This window comes from Astatotilapia calliptera, chromosome 7 (assembly GCF_964374335.1).
Source record: "Astatotilapia calliptera chromosome 7, fAstCal68.1, whole genome shotgun sequence".
NCBI classification, from domain to species: domain Eukaryota; kingdom Metazoa; phylum Chordata; class Actinopteri; order Cichliformes; family Cichlidae; genus Astatotilapia; species Astatotilapia calliptera.
This window is the reverse complement of record NC_137428.1, coordinates 15,954,960-15,962,991: the sequence shown is the minus strand read 5'-3', so window position 1 is coordinate 15,962,991 and position 8,032 is coordinate 15,954,960.

The following is an 8,032-nucleotide window of genomic DNA, read 5'->3' as shown; positions in this document are numbered from 1 at the left end:
TGCAACATTTAAGTTATAAAAACAATAATGAATATATGAATCAATAATTAGAATCAAGTCACATACTAGAATAGAATAGAATAGATCTTTATTGTCACTGTTACAAGAACAATGAAACACATGTAGATTTACATTCAGATTCTTTTAGGATAGGAAAAGAAGATAAAAAAAAGAAGAAGAGCAGTAACATAAGTATCTACACAAAAACGATAGATATGTATAAGTTATATATAAAAATATATGCCACATAATGAGCAGGTGCAATGTAAGGAGCAAGTGAGTGATCAGTGGAGTATAAGGTGCAATGTGATCAGCAGTACTGCACATTGAGTAAGGGGTAGGAATGCTGGTTGCTACTATAATAAATACAGTTATATAAATAGAGGTAGCAATGTTAGTTGCATTATAATGTAATGAATATGGTTTATAAATGCAGTGTAAAGCTCTGTGAATGCAGCAGTAAGTCAGAAGGCTTTCGATGGTGGAGCGGTTTTTGGGGTAATTGGGCCTGACGCAGCTGTCTGAGAAAGTGCAGCCTTTCTTGTGCTTTTCCTCCCTGGTGGGAAATGTATATGTACTGTATAGGATTCTGCAAAATGTGTATTTTTGCTTTACCTAGTCTCAGTGTATTTTCATGCTAAAACATTTGTATTATTACTTATATTCGGTTATAACTTTTACTGAATAAAAGAATCTAGCTCATTTACAGCCCTGTGCTCTCAGACAGATGGTATTACATGAAAAGAGGCTGAAAAGGGTTTTTTATATTGAGTTGAGTTGAATTGACAATGATTGTTTGGTAAAAAAAAAGAAGTTTTTTTCACTTAAGTAAAAATCCTTATCTATTTCAAGTAACACAGACGTTCGCAGAAGAATCGCACACTTTTTAGCAAAGTAGAAAACATCTTGTGTTCGATAATAATGTATTTGCATATTTATAGATGTCATTGATTTGGATGGATTTTAAATTCTAAATCATTTAAAATGATAAACATAGTATCTTTAGTTACGGGCTAACTATAACAAGAAAAAATCAAAAGTAAAATTTAGTGGAAAAAACTTTGCCAACTAATATCTTGTCAGTTAAAAATTGCGATGTGGATCCTATACCTTGTTCAGTCTTACCCGGTGAAGATTTGTTCAACCAATATTTTATAGTGTTCGGCTACAATACTTTGTGCCTAACTGTTATATGAGAGGCAAAAGCAGGCTGTTGTAATGCGAAAAATCGAAATAAACAACACTAACTATGTACAGTCACCTCTGCGTGTTATCGTAGACGACGGACAAACACACAAATGTACATTTTGCTGCATGTTCCTCCTTCTGTGCAGCAGTGTATGCACACAGGAAGTTTTGTTCACACCTCACTGACTTAAGTTGGGCCCCAAGAACGTCATTAATGTTGTGTATCGTGATCTTTATCTTAACATTACACTCTGTACCAGCTGCAGAGCAAAGTCTGAGGTACGGTTATTACTGTTTTTCTGTACAACCTTTGTCTCTGAAAGCCTTCTGCCTTCTGCTTTGAACTGCCACGAGCTAAAAATGTCAAATGATTCTTAAAGTCATAGAAAGAGCTGATGACAAAACAGGCCCCTGAAACCTACTGAATCAAAAGAGATGATTAAAATTAGAAGAGAACACTTAAAGATCCCAGCCACAGGAAATTCATTTCCGCTAAACAACTCACTGCCTGCCTACCCATGTTTTTCTCATCGGTAAATTTCCCCACCTTAACCTGTTTCTTATCACCACCTTGAATCAGCGATGCTCTAACTTATTGTGGCCTACAAGTGTCGAAATGCTACATATGTGGGTTCATCTCGCAGAGTCTGGCTTTGATCTAAGATCTTTAGTGTTTTACCAGCAGGCTCAGGATTCAATAGTCACCTTTTCAGTAAACTGGTATTGATACTCATGGATGATAGCTGAATGCTGTTCATTGTACAGAAGGATTGAAATATAGTTTTTGAAGCAATGGCATAAACATTACAGGTCAAATGAAGGTACATTGTACATCTAATTTCCCTAATATTCACTAATATCGAGTGAAAGAAAATAACGGAACCATGCTTTCAGTTCAACAACCAATATAGGCTGGGACAAGGAATGAATCTTTGTGCATTTTTTTGAAGAATAAAGTTGCATTAGTATTTTCCTATTAGTTTACATTCAAAAGCGATCAGGATCAGGTTCCAACAATTTTTAGCACGTTAATTTCCATACATACAAACTATAATACCCTCAGGTAAACAGCTAAAGGAGCCTTTGCATTTAATGTTCTCTGCTATCGCGGCTTGTTCTTTAGCAAACAGTACCCTCCTGTGGTAAGACTGTGTGTGCACAAACTTTATAATAGAGACACAGCAGAAAGAACAAAAAAATACTTTAACACTATAAAGTTGTGTTTAAATTTTACTGACGTAGCAGCGGTGCATAGCAAAAGTGCTCTGCAGCGTTTCCCTTTTACGTGGCGTTTCTTAGAAAGCCTAACTGTGACTAATACTGAACAGTAAAAATCTACTGTACATGGAGTGGTTCTTATATAGCGCGTGTCTACTGTATTTGAGAACTCAAAGGACTTTATGCAACTCGCCTCATTCACCCATTCATACAAGTACTTTTTCTTTTTCTTTTTTTTTTTACTATGTAAGTGCTCTCCGTCGCACATTCACACACATTTGTACTTCGATGGATGCGTCTTGCCCGAGGATGTTTGACATGCAGACTGGAGCAGCCGGGGAATGAACACCTGCTCTACCTCCTGAGATACAAACACCCCTGATGCTTCATCCTTTCTGTCTTTTTTTTAAATGTAATTTTTACCTTAAATAAAATGTGTTTGCGTGCCTGTTGGATTCGCACAGGTTAATTGACATCTGTCCCAAGCTGTTGTAGCCAGAGGTTAAAGCGAGTGTTGACGGGGGAAAACCCTAAGTTCAGACAGCAGTACAGTGGAGGGAACTGACTCACTTCAGTAGAGTTGACTCGACTCTCGTGACTAGAAATAAGTCACACTGTAATTTCTATTGCGAGTTCCTGTAGATTTGATTTCTTTGTGGAAAGGCTGTAATCAGCTGAGCTGTGTTGGTCTTGAGGTTCAATCTATAATCACATGTTACATGAGCCATCATGACTACTTGCAAGTCCACAGCCAGTGGGAGAAGGCAGACACTAAGAGAGCATTACTAAAAAACATCGACACCTTAAATTTAAACTGGTGACTTGGACCCAAGTTCTTTTAAAATTGAGTGACATTGAAATAATTTTTATTTTAAAGCATTATGTATGTTAACTTCTATTTCAATGCTCATCAAGGCATAAAAAAAATATTCATGTACAGAGAAGATTTTGAGAATGAGCGCATCCTGGATTCATTTTTTTATTTGAGGTGCTTTTTTGGAAGGGATGAAAGCTAAAAGATCGAAGTTGCTCTCAAGACACTTTTGTTTTCAATCAAATGTAAAATGTCCTGTTAAACCCACAAAAGAAAAGAAAAACTCCAACGCAATTTGGCACACAAGATTTATCAGCTAGTTTTTCTTTTCTAGTGCTATTACACCAGTATGAACTGAATATTTGTTTTACCACAAAGCCCACAATATTATCTAATATCTACTATCTATTATCTGAATCAATACTACATAAACACACACAATAGTATTAACAGACAATTTTTCTTTTTAAAAAGCAAAAGCTCTAGAGGGTTTAATTTAATTATATGAAAATTATAGTTGTTTTTTTTTAAAGGCTTATGTAATAACTACAACTTTACATGTGAGCTTTAAATTTCCATTTTATCAAATGTGTCTGCAAGCTAAAGACACATTTGCTATATTTTCAACTGACATTTTTATTCTCAGAGATGGAGAAAGATGTAAGACTGGAAAGAGAGAAGCAGTGGGTATACTGGGGCCTTTGGGGTGGACACCGAGTTATTACTAACATTAATAATTGAAATGTACACCATCTTAACATCTGTTTTCTGCATGCTGTTGTGACAAAGCACAGGCCGAACCTGAGTTCTGAGAATGCTGATATGCTCGCTTTGCTTCATTCCAGCCGACATACACTTACTCATACAATACCACACTTAAATACACAAACACATACCTTCGACTAACATAAAATAGCTTTCCAAGTAAACAATTTAAAAATATTTTAAGCTTTAATTTGGTTGCTTATCCAGGGTGTACCCTGTCTCGTGTCTCATGATAGCTTAAATAGGTTCCAACCCAACTAATCCTGGATTAGGGCTCGGGGATCCTGGTACTGATATCACATCCTAAATTGGTCTAGGGTTAAAGCGAATAACTTGGAGAGACTGTTTTGGGTGAGTTTGAAATTGTTTATTGCCAGATTGTTTTAAAGAAAGAATAAATGCCAAGCCTCACTTATTAAGAAAAAAACTCACCGGCTAAACAATTTAAATAAAAGAATAATAGAAGATACACCTACACCTCAACTCCCTGTAACTCCAGGATAAACAGGAGAATTTCCTCCAATCAAACTTTCTCTATCATCCTAACAAAACCAATGAAAAAAAACTATCCATCGAGAGTAACAAGTAGGGATAGAAATCTTGATATTGATATTTGGATGTTGTATCAAGCTTATAAGGGGGCGATGTTTCAAAACACTGCTTTGAAATGTAGTTCAAAACGCCCACCTCACGTGACTGCGGCCAATCAAGGTCTTGGTGTGTTGCACCCCAGTTTCGATGAGTGGATTACTTGCTGCTTTTAGGTCGACTGACTGAGAACAGAACAACCTGATGACGCTGTAAACTCCCAAATAAAGCTCAAGGGTCATCGTCATCAGTAGCAACAGGATTGGCAGCAGAAGCCACAGAAAGAAGAGAATTAATGGAAACTTTTTGACAGCGTGGCTGGTGCAACCCACAGTACACTGTGTTCCAAGGGCACGTGATCTGCTTGTTCATTAGCAGGAACAATGTGTGGTATATCCACACCTTTGTAGCTTGGCAAAACAAAGTAAGAACAACAAGTACTAAATCAAAATCAAGTGTAAAAGATGCGGATGAACAATAATATTGAACCTCTGGTGACCACAAATGTATGAACTTCCACTGCAACCAATTCATTAGGTGACAATGAAGCACAAATGGAAGGGGCTATCCCAGCTGTGATACGGTGAAAGACAGGGTATATCCTGGAGAGGCTGCTGGTCTATTACATGGGAACGAAGAAAACATTCACCCTTAAAGCCAATCTAGAATTGCCACTTTAGCTAAAGTACCTGGAGAGAACTTGCATAACCACAGGGAGAACATACAATCTCCATACAAAAAGGCCTCAGTTGACTATTGGATTCAAACCCTCTTGTTGTCAGCAGCAGTGGAAACCACCATGCTGCCCTAAAGCAGGTTTAAAATTAAAATCAAGTTGCAGGTTAATACAAAGCATATATAGTTAAGCTATTGCACAACCAAAGGCTTGATTCTGTGCTAAGACAGAAAAACTCAATAAGATGTGATCAGAGGCAGTAAAAGTGCTTATTATGTTGTTGGGGCTGATTTATACCAGCTCGACCTGAATGTCAACACTGTCTCTGTTGACATATCAGACTATCAACACCAGACAAAAGTCTAACTGGGCGCATAGTCATGACTCAAAACTCATGTGTGTGTTTACTTTATGAAACTCAGTCTGCTGTGTTGGAATATTGAAGATAAGCATTAAAAAGGGGAGGGAAGTCTTTGTTATGTGGATTGTGATTAAAAAAAAAACACCCATAATATCCAGGAGGAAAACCAAAACGAAACATAAAAATATAAAGGCAAAATGCTGTGTAAATTTATGCTCTGTCACTTCTTCACCCTGCTGAGTGTGTTTAGGTCAGCGGTCTCCAACCTTTTTTGCGCCACGGACCGGTTTATGCCCGACAATATTTTCACGGACCGGCCTTTAAGGTGTCGCGGATAAATACAACAAAATAAAACTAGTACTGGTACTGAAAAAAAGAAGATTTATTCACAACACACGTGAAAAGACCCAGGAAAACCGAGTTAACGATAAAAACGATAACAAAATAACGCTGAAAACCGATAAAAACCCTGAAAACTATACATTTCACACCTGAGCCTCAACTCTCGCGGCCCGGTACCAAACGACTCACGGTCCGAGTGTGTGTGTGTGTGTGTGTGTGTGTGTGTGTGTGTGTGTCTGGTTGAGATTTTGACCAATGGGGTGAGGACTTTTAGTCTGGACCTGACTTCCTCAAAAAGCCATCAAAGGTTTTAGGGTTTTAGGATAGAATAACAATTATGCTGGATTCTGACTACATGATAATAGAATGCTGCTTTGGGTGAGGCAACCTGAATGTTATAGAGTGTGTCATAAAGGGCAAAGTAAAAACAGGGTTAAAGAATTAATGCTACAAATATATTTGTTTCTTCTGTGTGTTTGTATTTTAATTTGGAGCTTTGAGAAAGAAACATGTCATTTTGTTGCCTTTTCCCTCTGCTATGTTGAATGCATGTTTGAAATGAAAGACTAATTCTTAGTATGAATACATAGTACACTGTATAAAATCCTAAAACACAGTATATACAATATTTGTTCAAGTAGGCCCCCTAGTGGCCTGTGTTTGGTTAAGCCCTGCTCCTGATCTGCTGCCACCACATGTTGGATGTGGAATGTCATGTAACTTGTGTGGATGTGGTGTTTATTTATTTATTTATTTTTACAAAAGTTCAAAACAGTATAACATGCCAGTGAGCACAGATATCTGAATGCCAACAAATGCTATTCTGGAATATGCTTATTTTATAATTTGCATGTCTAGAGGAGAAAAAACCTCTGAATATCAAAACATCTGAAGAATGAATAAGAGTGGGAATGACAGGTAAGGAAGTGCCACACCTATGAGTCACACATACAGGGACAACAAAACAAGACCCAAAAAGAGAGTTAAAAAACAAACAGAAAGAGCAGGAGGCAATGGAGCTATTCATGAAGGGAAAAATGTGTATGCACTCAAGTACACATGTACTTTAATGTGTTTCTTGGAAAAAAAAAAACCCCTTAATCTTCTGTTCTTCTGATGTGCTCTTTTATAAACAGATTTATAAAGTTTATAAAGTCTGAGACGTTGTGATAGTGATAGATATTTATTGACTATCACTTTGAAAAATACACCATTTCTAACTACTGGTGACTAGTATACAAGATCATTTGACCATGATAAAAAAAAAACAGATTATTATATATCCCAACTTCCTAAATCATACATTTTTTTCAAATAAATAACAAAAGGATAGTCTTGAAAGTGTTTTAATATTTATTTTATTTATGTATTTATTTATTTGGGGACATTTGGCAGGGTCCTGTGACGTCTGCCTTTTGCTGTTACATCACAACATTTTATATAAAGGTGTGATTCAAAAGCTATCTGTTATAGTGGAATTGATCTGTTTCACTGATGCATAAAAAAGCTGTTTGATGAGCTCTTTAGACTGTGCAAAATAGCTGTTACGCTCTCAGTGACTTCTGTCACTTGTGAGCAGAGTTTCTCTACATTAAAATGAGTAAAAACCTGCCTCCTGTCCACCATTACTGATGAGCGTCTTAGCAATAGGGGTGCTAGGCATTGAATCCAGAAAGGCCAAGGGTTTCAAAATTAATGCATTTGTGGACTGTTTTGCAATGAATCGGTAATGAAGAATACTTTTATTATAATGTTACATACTACTGCGCTGCCAATGCTAAAAGATGAGACACTACTGAACAGAAAATATGAGTGTACATTTAAGTTTCATGCTGTAAAAAATAACTATATAACAAAATAAATACATAACTACATAAAAAGAAAAATATCTTGAATAAAAAGTAAAATTTGTTCAAAGATTTATTTATGTTTAGTAATCTAGTAAAAGATTTAGAAATCCCTTGGTTCAACTCATTTTTATGTTTAATCTTTACATGTTATTTTCGTTTGTGCTCCAAATAAATTCACTAAATATATTAAAAAATTAATTATTGCCCCCCCTTTTTTTTCTTCTGTGGTC